Source organism: Miscanthus floridulus, chromosome 18, assembly GCF_019320115.1.
Source record: "Miscanthus floridulus cultivar M001 chromosome 18, ASM1932011v1, whole genome shotgun sequence".
Classification (NCBI taxonomy): domain Eukaryota; kingdom Viridiplantae; phylum Streptophyta; class Magnoliopsida; order Poales; family Poaceae; genus Miscanthus; species Miscanthus floridulus.
The window spans coordinates 72,054,557-72,074,249 of record NC_089597.1 but is presented as its reverse complement, the minus strand read 5'-3'; positions in this window follow the sequence as shown (position 1 = coordinate 72,074,249).

The following is a 19,693-nucleotide window of genomic DNA, read 5'->3' as shown; positions in this document are numbered from 1 at the left end:
TCAGTTGTAATGTTCTTGTTGGTTGTTTGGGTGTTAGCCTAACTTGAGAACATGCTTAGGGGCAGGTGCTAGGTCCTTAACTGAAGATGAGCAATTGAACATTAGATTGTATAAACTTGGTAAGTTAAAGTGATTTGAATAGAGCTTAAGTCGGAAAATGCGGACTGTAGTAAGCTTGTGCATTCCCTGAGCATTCTAACTTCGTTCATGTGCATCCATGATATTTATCATGCGCCTACATGCAATAGGTGTGCCAGAGGGAGTGACGCTTCTGGAGTTTCAGGGAGCAAGCTAGGAGGAGGATCCCGAGGTGCAGGAAATCGACGAAGCAGCCGCCGAGGAGGAGTTGCCCGAGTGCCCTGACCACCAACTGTCCTCTTTCTTGAAAGGCAAGCCCTGGAGCATATTAAGTCTGCGATGTTTTTTACAAATATCTTGAGTATCTTTTATCGTTGATGATGTATTAAGTATAGGAATTGGTTAGAACCAATTGTTACATTATATATCTATCCTTTTCTAGATATCGCACTTGAATCCTATTTAAGTTTAGGAACAAGTTAAATGCTTAGCCATGCTTAGTGCGGTAGAAGTCAAGTGATTTCCTATCACCTGCGAGCTTTAGGATGAGGTGGATCACGGTTGGCTATATTTGCTATCATGGAAAAGATCCATGTTAATAATGAATTAGGACAGGGCAGAGTCTTGTGTAGGGTTGGACATAGTGACCCTGTCTGTGTCGTTTAAGGACCAATACGTTGTACGTCCTCATGTCATGTTGAACGTAGCCTAACACTTAGCTAGCCGGATAACTCGTTCTGACCACGAAGCCTAGTAGCTCAACTCAGGCCAGAAACGCGAGTAGTGGCGTGCATTCTAGAGGTAGTAAGGATGTGCGGAGAGCCATTGGCATAAGTCCAAGGTGGGTTAGAGTCCTGAGCAACCTTGGAAGAGTGGTTCTCTGAGAATGTCGATCTATTCGGACTCGCGACTCCTGAATTATGCCAAAGGTGACTTGTTTGTGACCCTAATAGGGGAAGCAGGGTTTGTGTTTAGGAATACCCCTCCAGCTGGATAGGAATCGATTCAAATTGCCGTCTCTCCCGGATAGTGAGAACTTGACTGAGCAGCGGCAACGTAGATTCAATTAATTTAATGATATGGTTACATGGAGAATGATGATAATGTTGCCACGATTTATACCTGCTATGGTTATTAATGTTTGCATCTTAATCAAATGTTTGCTTAGTATAGGTGCTAATATAGATGACAGGTTAATGGCTAAAAGTCACTACTAGTTCAGGTGAAGAGTTGATCATTATTACTTATGCTTTTCCACAAAGAGAAAGTGTCAGCCAGATCCACTAAATTAAGCTATGCATGATCCTTGGTGTCATTTATTTTGGTTTTTGATGGGTAAGTCTAGCTGAGTACATTCTCATACTCAGGGTTTATTCCCTCTTGTTGTAGATGACCTTTTATATCAGGGCTTCTATAAGTATTGTATCCACCCGGCGGGTGACAAAGACTAGATCACGGGCATGATCTCTATTTCTCTTATCTGAATGCTTTTGCAGGTTGTGATCAGCAAACCAGTATTTGTAATAACTATGACTCCAATGTGTTGTAATCTATCTATGAACTATTGGCAAAATATTGTAACGTGTGATGTGTTATGTTGAATCACTACGATCTTGGTTGTATGCAAGTTGGGTTGAAATCCTTCGTGGTTTTAGTTGACTACCGGGTTTATGTGGGCTCAAGTGCGAGAATTTGATCGTTTCGGTGATTGTTTTTGTACTTGTGCTCTTATAAATTGGTCGGTTCTATGATAGCTGATAAGGGTATATATATACCCTTTCTAAAATAGTCGCCGTGACCAACCCCTTCCTCATGTTAAAAACCTAAAGGCAAGGTTTGTGGAAATGAACGACTGAGTAAGGCTGGTCGAACTGCAAGAAACCTATGCCCTAGTGGCTATGGCACTCTTGCTCACCAGTGTGATTAGAGTTTCCCGCCCACACCTCAAACTCTACGGTCTTAATAATAGGAAGGGTCGGAACACATTAACCCCTTTTTACACATAAAAAGGGAGAAAGATCAAATTTGTTCAACCAAAACAAAAGAACAGATTTGATCAAACGAAACAAAATGACAAGCTTGTTTAAAACACAAGGGTCAGAACTTGTTCGCTTATTATAAAAATGACCGCCTGACCTATTTAACTAACTAGCCCCTCTAGGGGAGAACTATGCCTTCTATCCTGTCTGCCAGGTCCTACGAAAGGGGAGGGACCACCATTTCCATCTCCTCCGACTCATGGACTTCATAACAGGGCATGTAGCAGTGGCTCATTGCCGCCAGATTGATGTTGTCTCCATAATGAGAACAAGCAATCGTGAAGGACTGATTGACCCCAATGCGAAGGGCATTCCTCTCGAGCTAGCGCACCCAAGCCGTGATCTCGACAGCACGAACCGCGAGTGAGCTGGTCCCCTCTGACCACACCACCTCATGGTCATTGTAGACTACTCCAAGGGTAGCACTCAGGATACCAAGCTCATCACTCTCCGCCTAAAGATTTCTCCTCACCTCAGTGAGATCCACAGCCAGCCCGGTAGAAATGCTCTCGGCCTCTTTCTTTTGGGTCGTCGCGCTTTCAAGCTCGGCCTAGAGGGAGCTGAACTTCTGCTACGCGTCGCCACGCTCCTAGCAGGCCTAGTCACGCTCTCAAAAAGCCTGGTCACGCTCCTCGTGAGCCGCACCATGTTCCAAGCAGAGCCTCTCCATGGTTTGGATCAGCTCATCCCTCTCCTTGTGCATCCGAGCAACCACCGTGGCATCCAGGCTCACCCTTTTCTCTAGGGTCGTGAGTTTCTCCTCGGCCCCTAGCTTTAGATCCCTTTCCTTCTCAACCTCACCCAAAAGGTCAAGGATCCACTGGTGGGTCTCGGTGTCTTTCTAGAGCAACCCATCCTACTCCTTCCTGACCCTAGTGGCTTCTTCATCATCCTTCCACAACCTCACCGATAGGGCCTCGAACGCCTTCTCGGCCTCATCAACATCCTAACAGGCCTCAGCCACCCACGACCGAACATTGGCCACCTCCCTAGCAAGGGGAGTCATCTCGACCACCCTCTACTGGGCGGCAACAAGCTAAGCTATCACCTCCCCATGTAATTGTGCCTCCTCGATGAGACAGTCCTAGGCTTCCTTTTGTTGATGAAGGAACCGCGATTTCCCTCGGCTACAAGCTATAAGGGACCGCAGGGAGACGATGGTTAGGATACAAAAAGTATATAAAGGAAGAAAAGGGCAAGAAGCAGGACCAAACAATATTTGGTCGGAGGGAACAATAACATCGTGCAATGCACCCGTGGCATTGTCTAGGGCCTCAAGCACGGACACGATCCCTACGTCGAGGCTCTCCCGCTCCATGCTCTCTGTGGCATCATCAAAATTAAAAAGCGTCAATGCTAGATCATGCACATTCGTCCACTAGAGCAGGGGCTCGCCCTATGATGGCGAGCCACTGCCCACCGATGTCAGGGTTAGGGATGACTCCCCGCTAGCTCCAAGCACCGCTGACCCCTCTCGGCATGATGTCCTCGTTGGGATGCCCCCTCTGGTGATGAAAGGGGCAGCGGTGTAGACGCCAACCTCTCTTCTAGCACCATGACTCCTAGGGACCCCTCAACCATGTCCCCCTCCATCTGGTCTACGCCAAGCATCGTCACTTGGGCCACTGATGGCACGAGTCACACCAGTGCCTCAGGCGACACTGCGGTTGCGCCCGGCTGTGACCCATCTACCACGACCGGCTATGTCACACCCACCATGGTCGGCGCCACAAGCGCGATTGGCAACCCCATCCGCCCCGCCATCGGTAGCGATATCGCGGCCATCACCAGCTGCTCTGTGACCTCCAAAGGTGCCCCTTGAATGCCTATGTCTGCCCATCCCATTGAGGGCATAGGCGCCACTATGGGTGGCGCTCGACCGGCTGATGACACGGTCACACTAGCATTGCTCCTGCCCAAAATGGGCACAACACTAGCCGATCGCCGCTGCCCTAATTTGAGGGCGATGCTCTTCTTCGGTGCCAGCACCAAAGGATCCTAATGCCTATCGATGCTACAAGGGACGAAAAACATAAGTCATGATGAAATCTGACTAAAACAGGAAAAAAACAGAGGAATTGATAACTCACCTCAGCATCGTCGGGTGGTAGATGTGTTTGGGGGATGAACCCCCCGACCCTTACTCTGCCTCATCAGAATGAGGCCATTTCAAGCCCGCCCCCTGCTCCTAGGTAGAGGGGCTCACCCCTAGTAGCTCCTGGGGCACATTGGTGGAACGACCCGCTCCCGTTGGCTCTTAGGGAGCGACGGTAGAGCCACCCACCTCCGTTAGCACCTCAGGCATGACGGTAGAGCCGCCTGCCTTTGTTGTCTCCTAGGGCAGGCTGATGGTATGTCCCACCTTCGCTGGCTCCCTAGACATCCCCTCCCCTCCATGGAATGGGAAGGGTCCCAACACCTACAAGGATGAACCGATGCCTATTAGCGCATCCTCGTTCTCCAGGTTATCCCACTCGATATTGTCAGCTACTATTTCTTGTTCCTCTATCACCTCATCATGGTCACCATCATCATCATCATCATAATCATTAGTGTCCTCCCCTTGTTCCCATGCCTATAGCTTCTGCTACTTCTTCCTCTTCTTGTCCTCCTTCGCCTTCCTCAGCAGCTTGCCCTCGGCATGATTCGCTGTCCTCATGGCCAAATCCCTTAGCAGTGGCGCCGGGTGATCTATGAGGATGAGGTCCCTCGGCAGGTCCTGCCCCTCTTAAAGTTAGTCTCATGGGGTCAGGAAATAAATTGAAGAGAAGGCAAGAGAAAGGGAAACTTACGAAGACAACGTAGCCTGGCTTAGCCACATCGGAGGATGCCCCGGCACTGAGTAGATGAAGTCAAGGGCAACACCTGCATCATCCCACAAAGGCTCCATTGCCTCCTTGATATGTTGCATGATCTCAAAGTTGGGGAGTGTTCCCTCGGCCAGTGCCTTTCTATCAAACGATGCCTCAAGCGCCATGGCATATAATGAAAGCACGCGCATCATCAATGGCACCACCCTCCTCGCATGGTAAGCCCCAATGATGCCCGACCCTTTCAGGCCATTCTCCTTCAGGATGTGGATGGCGGCAATGTGGTCTTGGATCTTTGTCTTGTCCTTCTTTGAGACGCCCCACTTCCTCCACTGCTCTGGGGCCTCTTCGATCAGGCGCCTAGTGAACTCTGGTAGAGGGGCGGCGATGTCATTCTTGTGGTCGAACTACTATGAATGCCACCCCTTGTTGGATGTCAAGAGCCACATGGATGGGTACTCACTGACCCAATTGTTCAGAAGTTGGATGTCGGCGCACCCCATCGGCATGTGCAGCTCCTGCCTGCCGCCCTTCTCCCTCTTCTTCTAGAGGTTGATGGTGAAGAAATACCTCCACAAGTCAAAGTGGGGGCTAATTCCTAGGAATCCTTCGCACAGCATGATGAATGCCGCCATGTGCTGGATCCCATTGGGATTGAGATGCTATAGCTCGATCTTGTAGAAGCGTAGTAGCACCGGGAGGAATTTGTGGGTGGGGGTCACAAGCCCATGCTCATGGAAGTGGGCGAACGGCACCATGTAGCTGTCAGACGGCGATGGGGAATCCTCATCGCCATGCAGCAACCACTCCTCAGCTGAGGTCCGCACATGGAGAAGGTCATGACGGACGAAACCCTCCATGTGCTAGAAGGTGATGTCAGAATGGCACCATGGATCCATTGGAGGTGGGGGCGGATGGATGCGAGCTCAACGACGGTGGCAAAGCGGAGGTAGGAAACCTAAGCATTGGTGGCAATAGCATGGCTATGGAGGTAAGGATGCAGGCATGCGTATGAAACATGGGGGGCCAACCCTTTGATTTTATAGGGGCAACGGGTGTGAGGAAACCAACCGCTTGCCTAGATCTCTGTGCCTAACACGAACTGTCACCACATCTTGTCGTGGGGCGTGCACACGCAACCTAAGGTCGTCCCCTCAGAAAATGCACCAAATGTTTTGCCTCCCTAAATAGGCCATGACCCATCACATGTAAGAGGGATACGGAGCTGAACATGCTCCTATGGCCTATCTAGGCCTAGCAGTTCGAGGGTTGGCTCACCGATGTGTTTGACAACCACTCTAGGCACCTTTAGAGTGAGGGGTGGAAAGGGATGGCCCGCTAGTGGCTAGTACCCAAGCGTACAAGCGCCGTGGGCATCTTGGCTCATGTTCGAGTCTCGGTCGGATACAATCTATGGTTTTTCCTCAAAGAAAGGCAAAGAGCCCTTGGGGCTAGTCGAATAGACCCGAGAACTATATGGATTGACCACTGAGAATCTAGAGTCGGTCACCAGCTGACCCAAGCCAAACCCCCAAGGATAGGATGTCGGGGCCCCACTCGGACTAGCCCGTTAACAGCTCATCGAGCACCATGATTCGTCCATAGGGGAAAATCATGGCATGGCTCTGTCCCTCTATTTTTATCAGAAAAAATGCTTGAGCGAAGAAGATCACAAAGACAAGCCGACCCTTGACTAGACCCCTGCTACGGGAGGGGGCTCGAGGAAAGTTGGACTCGCAAGGAGACCGAACATGCAGTCGTAGAATGATAGACCCCTAGAGGGGTCAAAATCAAGAAAACCCTTTTCTGACCCACCAAATCTCATGGCTATACCCCCGAAGGGTCTGATCACGACAAAAGGGAATCGTCGTCCCTAGGACACGCCGTGGGTGACAAAAGAAGGCCAAGGCCCTTAGAGTCCTCTCACTCAGAAAAGCCTTCGAAGGAGTATTCTACTCCTCCGTAGGCTTAGGGGCTACTATCGGGGACCAATACTAGGGTACCCAAAGAGGAGGAGCTAATGTCATCAACATTTATTCATCCGAGCAGTCAAGAGGGCGACTACAACTCCAACCAACCCCTAGGTACATGGGCTCCACCTCGCTCGACCTATAGGGGTGGGGCTCCACGCCATGTGACCCCTGGGTGCGGGCTCCATCTTCCTGACCCCAAGGATGTGGTTTTTGCCTCGCCTAGCCCCTTGGGTGCAAGCTTCACCTCGCATGACCCCTTGGGTGCAGGCTCCATCTCGCCCAACCCCAAGGATGTGGTTTTGACCTCGCCCAGCCCCTTAGGTGTAGGCTCCTCCATGCCCGACCCCTTGGGTGTAGTCTCCATCTCGCTTGACCCCAAGGACATGGTTTTCACCTCGCCCGGCCCCTTAGGTGCGGGCTCCGCCTTGTCGAACTGACACCAGGGGCCATGATGGGCCATACTTGAGGGTTCACATCAAGAACATCGTCGAGCATGCTGGTGCTGTTCTGCCTAACTATCGTACAAATGCTAACAGGCATGTCAGTTTATCACAACGTCCGCCAGGATGGAATGGAATGCCATGACCGATAGACGATGCTTGAGCATGGTGCCAGTGACAGGATAGGGCCGTGACGTGGAGTATCCCTGTTGACATCTATACAATTAGCATGACCCACATGAAGGAGAAGAAGGACCTAGCAATCCTAAAGGCCTTCTTTTCTCTCTCGTTCTTCTCTTTTCCTCCACTGTAACCCGTGCTTTCCCTTGGCCTATAAAAGGGAAAGTAGGACATCCCATGAAGGGGATCCAATTCAATCTGATCGAACCATCGAGATCTGATACAGATCAGCACAAGAGCACGACACGAACGCACAGTTGAGTAGCGATCAAGCTCTCAGCACCCACTCACTCCTTTCACCAGAGACTTGGGATCCTTTCCCTCTCTTGCCTATTTGTAACCCCTACTATAAACTTTTAGTGCTAGTAACATGAACAGTAGCAACGAACTAGATGTAGGGACTTTCTGTCCAAACCAGTATAAACCTTGTGTCCTCTCAGCGCACCATCCGAGCCAAACGCGCAATACTAGAAATTTACTCATCGATGGTAACTCGAAACACCAACAACAACGTAGTCAATCCAATCACCGGGAGAAATCCAATCACACAAGAGACATAAGATTTTTCTCCTGAGGTTCATGTGCTTGTCGGCATGCTAGTCCCCGTTGTGTCAACCAACACTTGGTGGTTCGGTGGCTAAGAGGTGTTGCATGAACCTCGTCCACACAATTGGACACCGTAAGAACCTACCCACAAGTGAGGTAACTTAATGACATGAGCAATCCACTAGAGTTACCTTTCGGCTCTTCATTTTAGAAGGTACAAGACCCCTCACAATCACCAGAGCCAGCCACAAACAATCACCCACACATACCAAAGCTCCTCCACTGCTCCAAGCCATCTAGGTGACGGCAACCACCAAGAGCAACAAGAAATCCACAGCCACAATGATCCTCAAGTGCCACTAGATGCAATCACTCAAGCAAATGCACTAGGAATCACTCCCAAACTCACTATGATGATGAATCAATGATAAAGATGAGTGGGAGGTGTTTGCTTAGGCTCACAAGGATGTCAAGTATGTCAAAGTCCCAAGAGTAATAGCCTAGGGCCGGCCAACACACTTAAATAGGGAGCCAAACATGAAAGAGCCATTGGCCCCCACTACCTATTTTCCTGAGCCGACGAGACACGTAGATGGGAAGTGACCGGACGTAGACCCCTAGTGTCCAGTCCTCCATCATCGTCCATGTGTCACCGCCTTTGAACATCACGCGTTGATCTCCAACAGTCACTAGACGACTATGATCGCAATTAAAGAACATCCGGACAGATGTTCAAATCACCTAACGCAAAAGCACGTGGTGTCTGATTGTTTCTAGTGAGCATCCAGAGCCAATTATTATGGACTGGACGCGTCCGATCACTAGGGACCGAACACACCCTAGAGTCTGATTAGTTCTTCCCCACGTGAATGCTTGCGTCAGCATACGTAGGCCCTTCATGTCCGGTTACATTTACTGTGCTGGGTTTGGTCGAGGACCCAATGGTGCCCTTCTCTATGCCAGTTGACTAGATGCGCCCGGGGTGAGTTCGGTCACATCGAGGCTAGAGTCCGGTCATAAACTTTCTCCTCCTTTTCTTTTTCTAAGTTCACAGCCACCCACCCTTGCTTCCAAATTGCTAACCACAAACTATAGAACTTGTGTGCACGTGTGTTAGCATTTTCTCAAGCAATTTTTCAAGGGTTAAAGTTAGCACACTAGGTTCCTAATTGCATATGAAAGAACAATGTCACCTAGTGGCACTCGATAAACTATTTAGCTAAGAAATTCCCCTCTTTATAGTATGGATATCGATCCTGTGGCAGAACTGCCTGGAATAACACACTTTTGGAGGCAGTTGTCTTCCACTAGACACTAAGCACCCCAAAAGTGGGCTAAAACGGGTAGTTCCATCGAGCACACCCCAAGGGAGAACTCAAAACAATCCATGTTTTACATCCAAAATCCAATAATGAGTACGAGCTTACAATACTTAGTCCATTTCATACAACATAGAGTCTTAGAAATTATTTACTATAATACCAGAGTTCAGAGTGCGATAATTAAACAACAGAAAATGTAATAATCATCTAGCAGAAATGATATGTGGATCCTTCTATGCCCACCAGAAGAATCCTCCACACAAGAGCTAACTCCTCAAGTGGCACCTGTAAAATGGTAAAACAAACCCTGAGTACATAATGTACTCGCAAGACTTACCCAACTAGTGGGAATAATTTCCTGACTCTCAAGGATATGATAGGCAATATGGTCTACTGGATTCTTTTGTTTGCGGAAAGCATTACTAGTAGTGCATCCTTAAGGTCAAGTTTTATTAGTAGTCATGATTACTTTATTAGCTAACCATTCTAGGTAAGCACATGTTCTACCTTCAAGCAAGGGTTGAGCAATCAGAACCATTTTACCATATTTCATATTCCTGTTCTTACAACAGTACTAGACCATAGCCAAGTCATATCGTCTCACAGAAATGGCAATTCATGAACCAATGTATCCTAGCTGGGTACCCCAAAACACACGCCACACTTGTACCCCAGGCACAAATGAGACTAACCCTTTTTACTCCTATCGAGGGGTCTAGGTCCCCGTCCAAACTTGGACTCCAAGCCCCACACTTGAGACCCGGTCTCAGCATGGTGCTTAGACCTCCATGTTTCCCCACCTCCAATCAGTCGGTCTGGAAAGAGCCAGAACCCACGATAAGAGCGCGATGAGCCTTCCTGCTCCCATAAGCAAGTATGTGCTTAGGATAATAAGTGTGTGACCTAACTACCATCCACAGCAACGGACAGTCCTCAATCGACATGGATAGGAAAAACAATGTAACTAAGCTAAGCCCTATGGTCGCGGGACACAACTTGTTACACCCACTAGTAACCCATACCATATCCCTGTCCGGTCTCCATTTTCTCTTCATCCTTTTATTATGAGAGTAATAATAATCACCTATTATGAGCAACGACAGGTTACTCACGCTACCGATGACCTAAGCATAGCATCTACTCGAACTTGCACTAGTAGAATTCATAGGGTAGATATATATATATATATATATATATATATGCATATAGTTTCCACAAAATTTTCCTACAATGTAAATGCACAACACATATATATATGGTAGATATGAAAAATAGAGGTTATACACCATTGCTTGCCTTGGGCAGGCTCGGTGTCAGCTGAGTCAGTCAATGGTGGCTCTAGGACCTCCTCCTACATGAGAATCTCCTCCTCGTACTCCTCGACGATCTCCTCAAACTCGTGATCACCGGTGGTCACGATCTCTACCGACTCATTCTCTATATGCATGCGATGACGATGATGCAACAACTTAGAATTTAGGCAACATCAACTCTTAAAATATGAATACAAATGTTAAGCTACTAAGCTAGCTCTAATAAATAAGATACTAAGCTAACTATCATCTTCATCAAGCAAAGTGTTGTGTTCAACTGACAAGCACCTAGTTTCACAATTCAATGGTATGCCTTTATTTCTATTAAAGATTTAATGTATATTTAAACAAAGAACATTTAACTACCCTAATGTTTAGTCTAGTCTAAGGCCACAAAAATTATAATGAGCACATAATAATACAATGAAGCTATGATAAAAATTTCAGGATTAAAGCTATCACCAATTTACCACAAAAATTCCTATAATAATTATCCTAATAATAATAAACACTTTCAAGTGATTTAATACACCTTAGTACCAACATAGATATGTATGAACTAACTATACTAACAGGTAGATCACAATTTTTGGACACTAATACGATTTTATATTAAGTCTACAAGTTTAGCTCAGAAATTAAATTAGAAAAGCATTAACCAGTTCCTAAGAAAAAGAAAAATGATTTCAGCCGCACGGCCCATTTATGCGTGAGACGGCCCGCGGCGGGGGAAGCCCGCGCATGATGGTGCTTTTGCAAAAGAGACCTCAAGCTTATCCCAAATTACACCTAAACCCACAACACTATTCCTATGTTTCTCTAACGAATTCATTTAACATCCTAGCTTTAGTCGAATTTCCTTACGCACGCCCTAATGACTCTGTGCACGGCGCCGTGGCGGGCGGTGGCAGCCGCTCGGGCTATTACGTTAGCCACCAGAAGCTTGTGTAGGCCTAGCTAACGGGCTGACCTCCACCTATGGCCCTAGCGCCTATACTAAGTGGCGGTAAGATGCAGCGGGACACACCAGAGCAGATGGCAACAGTGTGCTGTCGTCTGCGATGGTGGCGCAGTCATTTTAGAGAGCTACGATGCTAATGGAGCAGTAGAGGTAGCGGCAAAGCATCAGGGGCTCACTACAAACCTGGCTGAGGTGATGGTTCAGTCGAAGACTACCTAAGCAGGGTTGGACACGTGCGATCGAATGGTGCGGCAGCGCACCGCGGTGGACACGGCCGGGTCAACGGCGCTAGGGTGGTGGTAGCGGTAAGGCTAAGGGGCATAGAAGGAAGAGGAGTTCTAGGCTAAGCTAGTAGTGTAGCTAATTTGGCTCTAGGTGGTTGGCTAGAGGGCTACCATCGGCACATGCCGATCACGGCCTTATCGGCCCGGCGGCGAGGAAACACCCAAATTGGAGCTTGGCCGGGCCCGATTCAAGGCAGGGTGGGGATGGATGAATAGGTGACTTAATGGCACAGCATGAGACATGACAAATCAAGTCGAGGTGACCTCTCTAAGCAAAATTAGTGAGCAGGGTCTACTGGTCGGGATGGCAGAGAAGGGAGAGGGGTAGGTCAGAGCTCGGTGCATCCTCGCCTTGGCGAGACGCATGCGGAGCCATCTGTGTGGCATGCGTGCAATAGCTACGGACAAAACATGCGCATCCACGACTGGGCATGGCATGTGTGGCTACAGTGCCATAAATGGTGAGGTGATGGCATCAACGGCGGGGGCAAGGCCACACGCATGGTGGCGAGCAGGATAGCAGCAATGTTGCAGCGCAAGGCAGGGAGGATAGCGGTAGCAACAGTGAGGCAATAGATAGGGCAGTCATGTGGTATGGCGGCAGCGGCAGAGGGGGCATAGGGCTAGTGGCTTGCCATGTAGGTGGCCTGCCGCTAGTAGCGGGCGCTGCGGCCAGAGACAGCCAGGCCATGACTAAGCCGAGGGAGGCCCTGGCCCACCAGCACGTTGCCACGTGCGAGCGTGGCTCAGCCAATCGTGGCCATGGTGAGCATCAAAATGCGGTGACCACGTACTCTAGGCCGAGTGACTAGAAATGTGTTGCGCATGAATTTTAAAGCATCTGCAAAAACTAAACTACTGGAGTTGAAACTAAACCGCCTTCACTATGCTAAAGAGGGCCTATTAGGCTACCAACCAGAGCTAAAACATGACACCACCTCTTAACTCAATTTCATAGGATTAATTCCCAAACATGGTGCTGTCAAACTATCTTTAGACTTGAGGAATTCTCTATCTTGAGCTGGATTCAATTTCAAGTTCCATTTCTAAGCTATTAGAAATACTAGCTAGCAATGTTATTTTTCTACGGCAAGACTTGCATTGTCATCTACAAAGTTTGTCCTTCAAACCTTATTTAGGTGTCACACACATGTTCAATAATACTTTTGCTTAATAAAAATTGGTTTTCAACCCTACTTGATACACATGAGCTATTGAATCAACTTTCATTTAACATCTTTATTAGTCATTTTAGGTTACAAGAAATTGATCTACACACTTTATCACATGCTTTATCACTTAAACATGATGCAATTGAAATTTATTTTTATCTCTTTCCCTTAAACAAAATCTCGTCCCAAGATTTCATGTGTGTGCCTAGTGTGGGAAAGAGATAAAAATAAATTTCAATTTACATAATTACCTTGGTGAACTAGAAAGGAGATGGGGATAATGTTTAAAAATATAGCTTTCTTGTTCCCAAGTTGCTTCGTCCTCCGAATGATTTTGCCACTAGACTTTATAAAATTTCACCACTTTGTTCCTAGTCACTCTTTCTTTTTCATCCAAGATTTTAATGGGATGCTCAGTGTAAGAAAGATCAGGTTGGAGAGGAAGTCCTTCAATTTCCACCACTTCATCGGGAACTCACAAACACTTTTTTAGCTGGGAAACATGGAAAACATTATGGACTGCTGACAAAATATCTAGGAGCTGGATACGATAAGCAATAGTACCACACCGTTCCAAAACTTTATAAGGTCCGACATAACGAGGAGCTAATTTCCCACAGACTCCAAATTGATTCACACCTCTCATCAGAGATACCTTGAGATACACATGGTCACCAACTTCAAATTGCAAAGGCCATCTCCTCTTGTCTACATAAGTTTTCTGACGGTTCTAGGCTGTTTTCAAATGACTGAATAACATTGGCTTGCTCTCTCACTTCTTTAATAAAATCAGGCCCGAAATAACCATGGTCTCCCACTTCAACCTAGTTAAGTGGTGTTCTACATTTCTTCCCATATAAAGCCTCGAAAGGTGCCATTCGAATACTTTCTTGATAGCTATTGTTATAAGAAAACTCAGCTAAAGTCAAGCATTCATCCCACTTTTCCAAAAAGAAATGACACAAGTTCTCAATATATCCCCAAGTACTTGGTTGACTCTTTTGGTTTGACCATCAGTTTGCAGATGATAAGCTGAACTTCTAAGGAGGCGAGTACTAAGTCACTTCTGGAGTTGCCCCCAGAAGTGAGAGACAAAAACTGACCCTCTATCAGAGACAATGGTGAGAAGAACTCCATGTAAGGTTACAAATCAATCAAAATATAGTTTGGCATATTTCTTGGTGGAATACCTTGTATCCACTGGGAGAAAATGAGTAGACTTGGTGAGGCGATCCACAATGACCTAAATAGAATCATACCCCTTTGCTGTGCAGGGCAAACCCACAACAAAATCTATAGAAATATCCTCCCATTTCCAAATAGGGATAGGTAAGGGCTATAGAAAACCAAGTGTATGCATATGGTCCGCCTTAACCCTCCCACAAATGTCGCATTTTGAGATGTATTTAGTAATATCCTGTTCATATTTGGCCACCAATACAAGTGACACAAATCATGATACATCTTGTTGCTTCTAGGGTGAATGGACAACTTGGAGTTGTGAGCTTCATCTAAAACTTTTCTCCTAAGCACACCACTTGAGGGAACCACCAATCAGTTCTTGAACTCCACCACACCTTGATCATCAATACCAAAATGAGGACCATGCCCTTCGGCAATTAACTTCTTGATATGAGGGATTTTCCGAAGCATCTTGCCTTTGCTCTATAATAATTTGCTCAAGTAAATCCTAGACTAGAGCAATATGGGCTAACACTTCAGAATGGGTGAGGGGCAAAGATTCTTCATCAACCTGATGCGACTTCCGACTTAAGGCATCAGCTACCACATTAGTTTTTCCTGGATAATAATGAACTTCTAAATTGTAATCCTTGATTAACTTGAGCCTCCTCCGTTGCCTCATATTCAACTCGGATTGAGTGAAAATATGTTTGAGGCTCTTGTGATCCGTAAAAATGTGTACTTTATTTCCCAATACGTAATGCCTCCAAATTTTTTGAGCATGCACCACTGCAGCCAGCTCTATATCATGGGTGGGGTAATTCATCTCATGCTTTTTCAGCTGACATGAAGCATAAGCTATTACACGTCCATCTTACATAAGCACACAACCCAATCTAGTCCTAGAGGCATCACAATACACATCAAATGGCCTATCAATATTTGGTTGAGCAAGAACAGGAGCAGAGGTAAGGAACTTCTTTAGGGCCTGGAAAGCCTCTTCACAAGCCAGACTCCATACAAACTTGACATTCTTCTTAAGCAACTTGGTCATCGGTTGAGCTATTTTAGAGAATTTGAGGATGAAGCGCCGATAATAACTAGCATGACCAAGTAACTGATGAATCTGATGCACTGACATTGGAGATTTCCAATTTAACACATCCTACACCTTGCTAGGATCTATAGAGATGCCTTCGGGGGTTAGGACATGCCCCAAAAACTGCACTCGATCCAACCAAAACACACACTTGCTGAATTTGGCATACAGCTTGTGTTCCCACAATCGAGTTAGGACTATGTGAAGGTGTTGTACATGCTCTTCATTGTTCTTAGAATATACCAAAATATCATCAATGAATACCACTACAAACTTGTCCAACTCCGACATGAAGATCGAGTTCATGAGGTAGATGAAGAATGCAGGAGCATTGGTGAGACCAAAAGACATGATTAGGTATTCATAAAGGCCATACCTAGTAGAGAAAGTTGTCTTTGGTATATCTTGTGGCCGAATCCTAATTTGGTGATACCTCAAATGAAAATCAATCTTTGAGAACACTTTTGCACCAGCCAACTGATCTAACAAAGTATCAATATGAGGTAAGGGATACTTGTTCTTAATGGTTACCGCATTGAGAGCGCGATAATCCACACACATCCGAAGAGTGTCGTCCTTCTTCACAAAAATAGCTAGACAACCCCATGGTGAAGAACTAGGACGGATGAATCCCTTCTATAACAATTCCTCTAACTATTTCTTCATCTTAGCCAATTCTTTTGGAGCCATGCGGTAAGGACGCCACAAAATAGGAGCGGTTCTAGGTTTTGACTCAATGGAAAACTCCACATCCCTATCTGGTGGTAACCTAGGTAGATCTTTACGAAAGACATCTGGAAACTCACAAACCATAGGAATAGAAGCAAGATCAGGAGAAGCTTCAGTATGAGCAATAACTGGTAGGGCGCAAACTGAAGCCATAAGGAGAGACATTCTATCCTCAGAAGAAGGAACCTTTAACTCCATAATTCTCTGCCTAAGGTTCAAGACTACCCCATAATTTTTCAACCAGTTAATTCCCAGAATTGCATCTATGCCTTTCCCAGATAGCACCATGAACTACAGATGATAAGAATGAGTGGCTACCACTAAACTGACTATGTTTGTTAGAGTTTTAACGCATAACTATGCACCTAGGGTTCTGATTCTATAGGCAATAGAAATAGCCATAGTAGATATATTGTGCCTTTTGTGCAAACCCCATACTCATGAATGAATGTGATGCACCAAAATCAAATAATACATATACTGGGTGGGAATCAATGGTAAACATACCAGTCATCAAAGGCTCACCCTGTGAAATTTCCTCAACCTCGGTGAAGTTAACCTGTCCAAAGTGGCTTATGGGCACCTTCTTCCTGATGATAGTCCTCTTGACCAGACGATAGTTGGCCGAAGGCTGAGAAGACTGGGGAGGCTGGTTCTGAGGGCACTCTCGGGCATAGTGACCTTCCTTAGTGACCTTCCTTGCCACACTTGAAATAAGCACTAGGCTTGTTCCCCAATCCCTAACGAGGCAGAACCTGCTGTCCCTGAGGCTGCTGCACCTACTAAGTAGGTGCATGGTACTGAGTGGGCGGTGCCTGGTGAATCTCCTAAGTCTGATGGGACTACTATCCTCCCAGAGAGTGATAGGACACCCTCCTCACAACTTGTACCTTCTGAGACTGTGGGTGACTAGAAGATCCAGAGATCACCCTCTTGCACTTCCACTCAGCATGAGAGTCACGCTAAAGTCCCTCCATAGCAATAGCAGCATTTATTAATGCTCCAAAGGTCTAATAGCCTCCTGTATATAGCTTCTCTTGCAAGATACAGGAGAGACCATGATTGAAATGGTCCATCTTCTCATCAGTGTCCACATGAGTCCGAGCATATTGTGCAAGATGGTTGAACTTGTTCACATACTCCATCACAGTCATATTTCCCTATTTTAGTTTTAGAAACTCAAACAGCTTCCTATTTAGCAAACCAGTAGGAATATAATACTAACAGAAAATAGTGGTAAACTCCCACCAAGTCACATGGTGGTTGACAGGTTGCATGGCACTAAAAGTGTCCCACCAAGCACTGGAACATCCCAGAAGCTGCTGTGCAGCAAAGCGCACCTTCTACTCATCAGTCACAGTGAGTAGCTAAAACTTCTGCTCCATAATATGAAGCCAATGCTCTATGTCCAAAGGCTCAACAGTTAGTGTGAACATGGGTGGGTGTGTCCCCAAGAAGTCTTGGTAGGAATAGGACCTCTTGGGACCGCAGGCACCATCCCTGTTCCTGCCATTACCATCGGGGCCTCCACGGGTGAAGCCACCAATAGCCTGTGCTAGCATCTCCAAGACATGGGCCGACTCGCGATGAGTAGCCAACATCTCAACCATCATCTCTGCATGAGTCATCGGAGGTGGTGGTGGTGGCGGAGGAGGACCAAGGAGTGGGGCCTTGTGGATCTCTCCATTGGCATTGTCGTTATCCTCTCCACGATCATTTTTGCCTTGATCTTCACCAAGACCACGGCCCATCCGAGCACTGGTGCTCCCGCGACCATACCTTAGGATCATCTATAAACATATAGGAACCCACCATTAGGGACAAGGCCCTAGATTAGGAACAAAAGATTAGAGAAATGATAGGGCTTGAAAAGTTGTGGAATGATAAGACTTTTCATTAAGAGGGGAAGCATTTCTTTTTATTTATTAATTTATCATATTAACTACCCAAAAATTATATGTGAAGGGGAGTTTAGCTTAAACAAGATTCTCTTTTTATGATGCATGCATCGACCTATTCATTCGCTCAAGCCAGAATATAGTGGCATTTACATAAAATTTTGGCATAGCGCACACTCACTTCTCGTACACTAATGATTCTTACGCAGCATAAGTTAGTGTACCTATAGAAATTGATTAGATAAAACCAGTGCCACTATCCTAGAAACACCATATTGCTAGGGCTTATACTTACATAAATTTATCGCATCCTATTTTTCACAAATCTTTTGTTGGTCAAATTTGAGGTTTTTTAAAAGAGTTCTTAAACTCGTATACTCATTATTGGCTCATACCACTTGTGGCAGAATCACCAGGAATAACATACTTTTGGAGGCGCTCGTCTTCCACTAGACACTAAACACCCCAAAAGTGGGCTAAAACGGGCAGTTTCGTCGACCACACCCCAAGGGAGAACTTGAAACAATCCACATTTTACATCTAGAATCTAATAATGAGTACGAGCTTACAATACTTAGTTCATTTCATACAACATAAAGTCTTGGAAATTATTTATTACAATACCAGAGTTCAAAGTGTGGTAATTAAACAACGCAAAATGTAATAATCATCTAGCAGAAATGATACATGGATCCTTCTGTGCCTACCAGAAGAATCCTCCACACCAAAGCTAACTCCTCAAGCTGCACCTGCAATAGGGTAAAACAAACCCTAAGTACACAATGTACTCGAAAGACTTACCCGACTAGTTGGAATAATTTCCCAACTCTCAAGGATATGATAGGCAATATGGTCTGCTGGTTTCTTTTATTTGCGGAAAGCATTACTAATAGTGCATCCTTAAGGTCAAGTTTTATTAGCAGTCATGATTACTTTATTAGCTAACCATTCTAGGTAAGCACATATTCTACCTTCAAGCAAGGGTTGAGGAATCATAACCATTTTACCACCTTTCATATTCCAGTTCTTACTATGGTGCTAGACCATAGCCAAGTCATACCATCTCACAAAAATGGTGATTCATGAACTAATGTATCCCAGCTAGGTACCCCAAAACACTTGCCTCGCTTGTACCCTAGGCACAAACGAGACCAACCAATTTTACTCCAGTCGAGGGGTCCAGGTCCCCGTCCAAACTTGGACTCCAAGCCCCACACTTGAGACCCGGTCTTAGCATGGTGCTTAGACCTCCGCCTTTCCCCACCTCCAATCAGTCGGTCTGGAAAGAGCTAGAACCCACGACAAGAGCACAATGAGCCTTCCTGCTCCCATAAGCAAGTATGTGCTCAGGATACTAAGTCTGTGACCTGACTACCATCCACAGCAATGGGTGGTCCTCAATCGACATGGACAGGGAAAACAATGTAACCAAGCTAAGCCCTATGGTCGTGGGACACAACTTGTTACACCCACCAGTAACCCATACTATATCCCTACCCGGTCTCCATTTTCTCTTCATCCATTTATTATGAGAGTAATAATAATCACCTATTGCGAACAACAACAGGTTACTAATGCTACTGATGACCTAAGCATAGCATCTACTCGAACCTACACAAGTAGAACTCATAGGGTAGATATATATATGCATGTAGTTTCCACAAAAT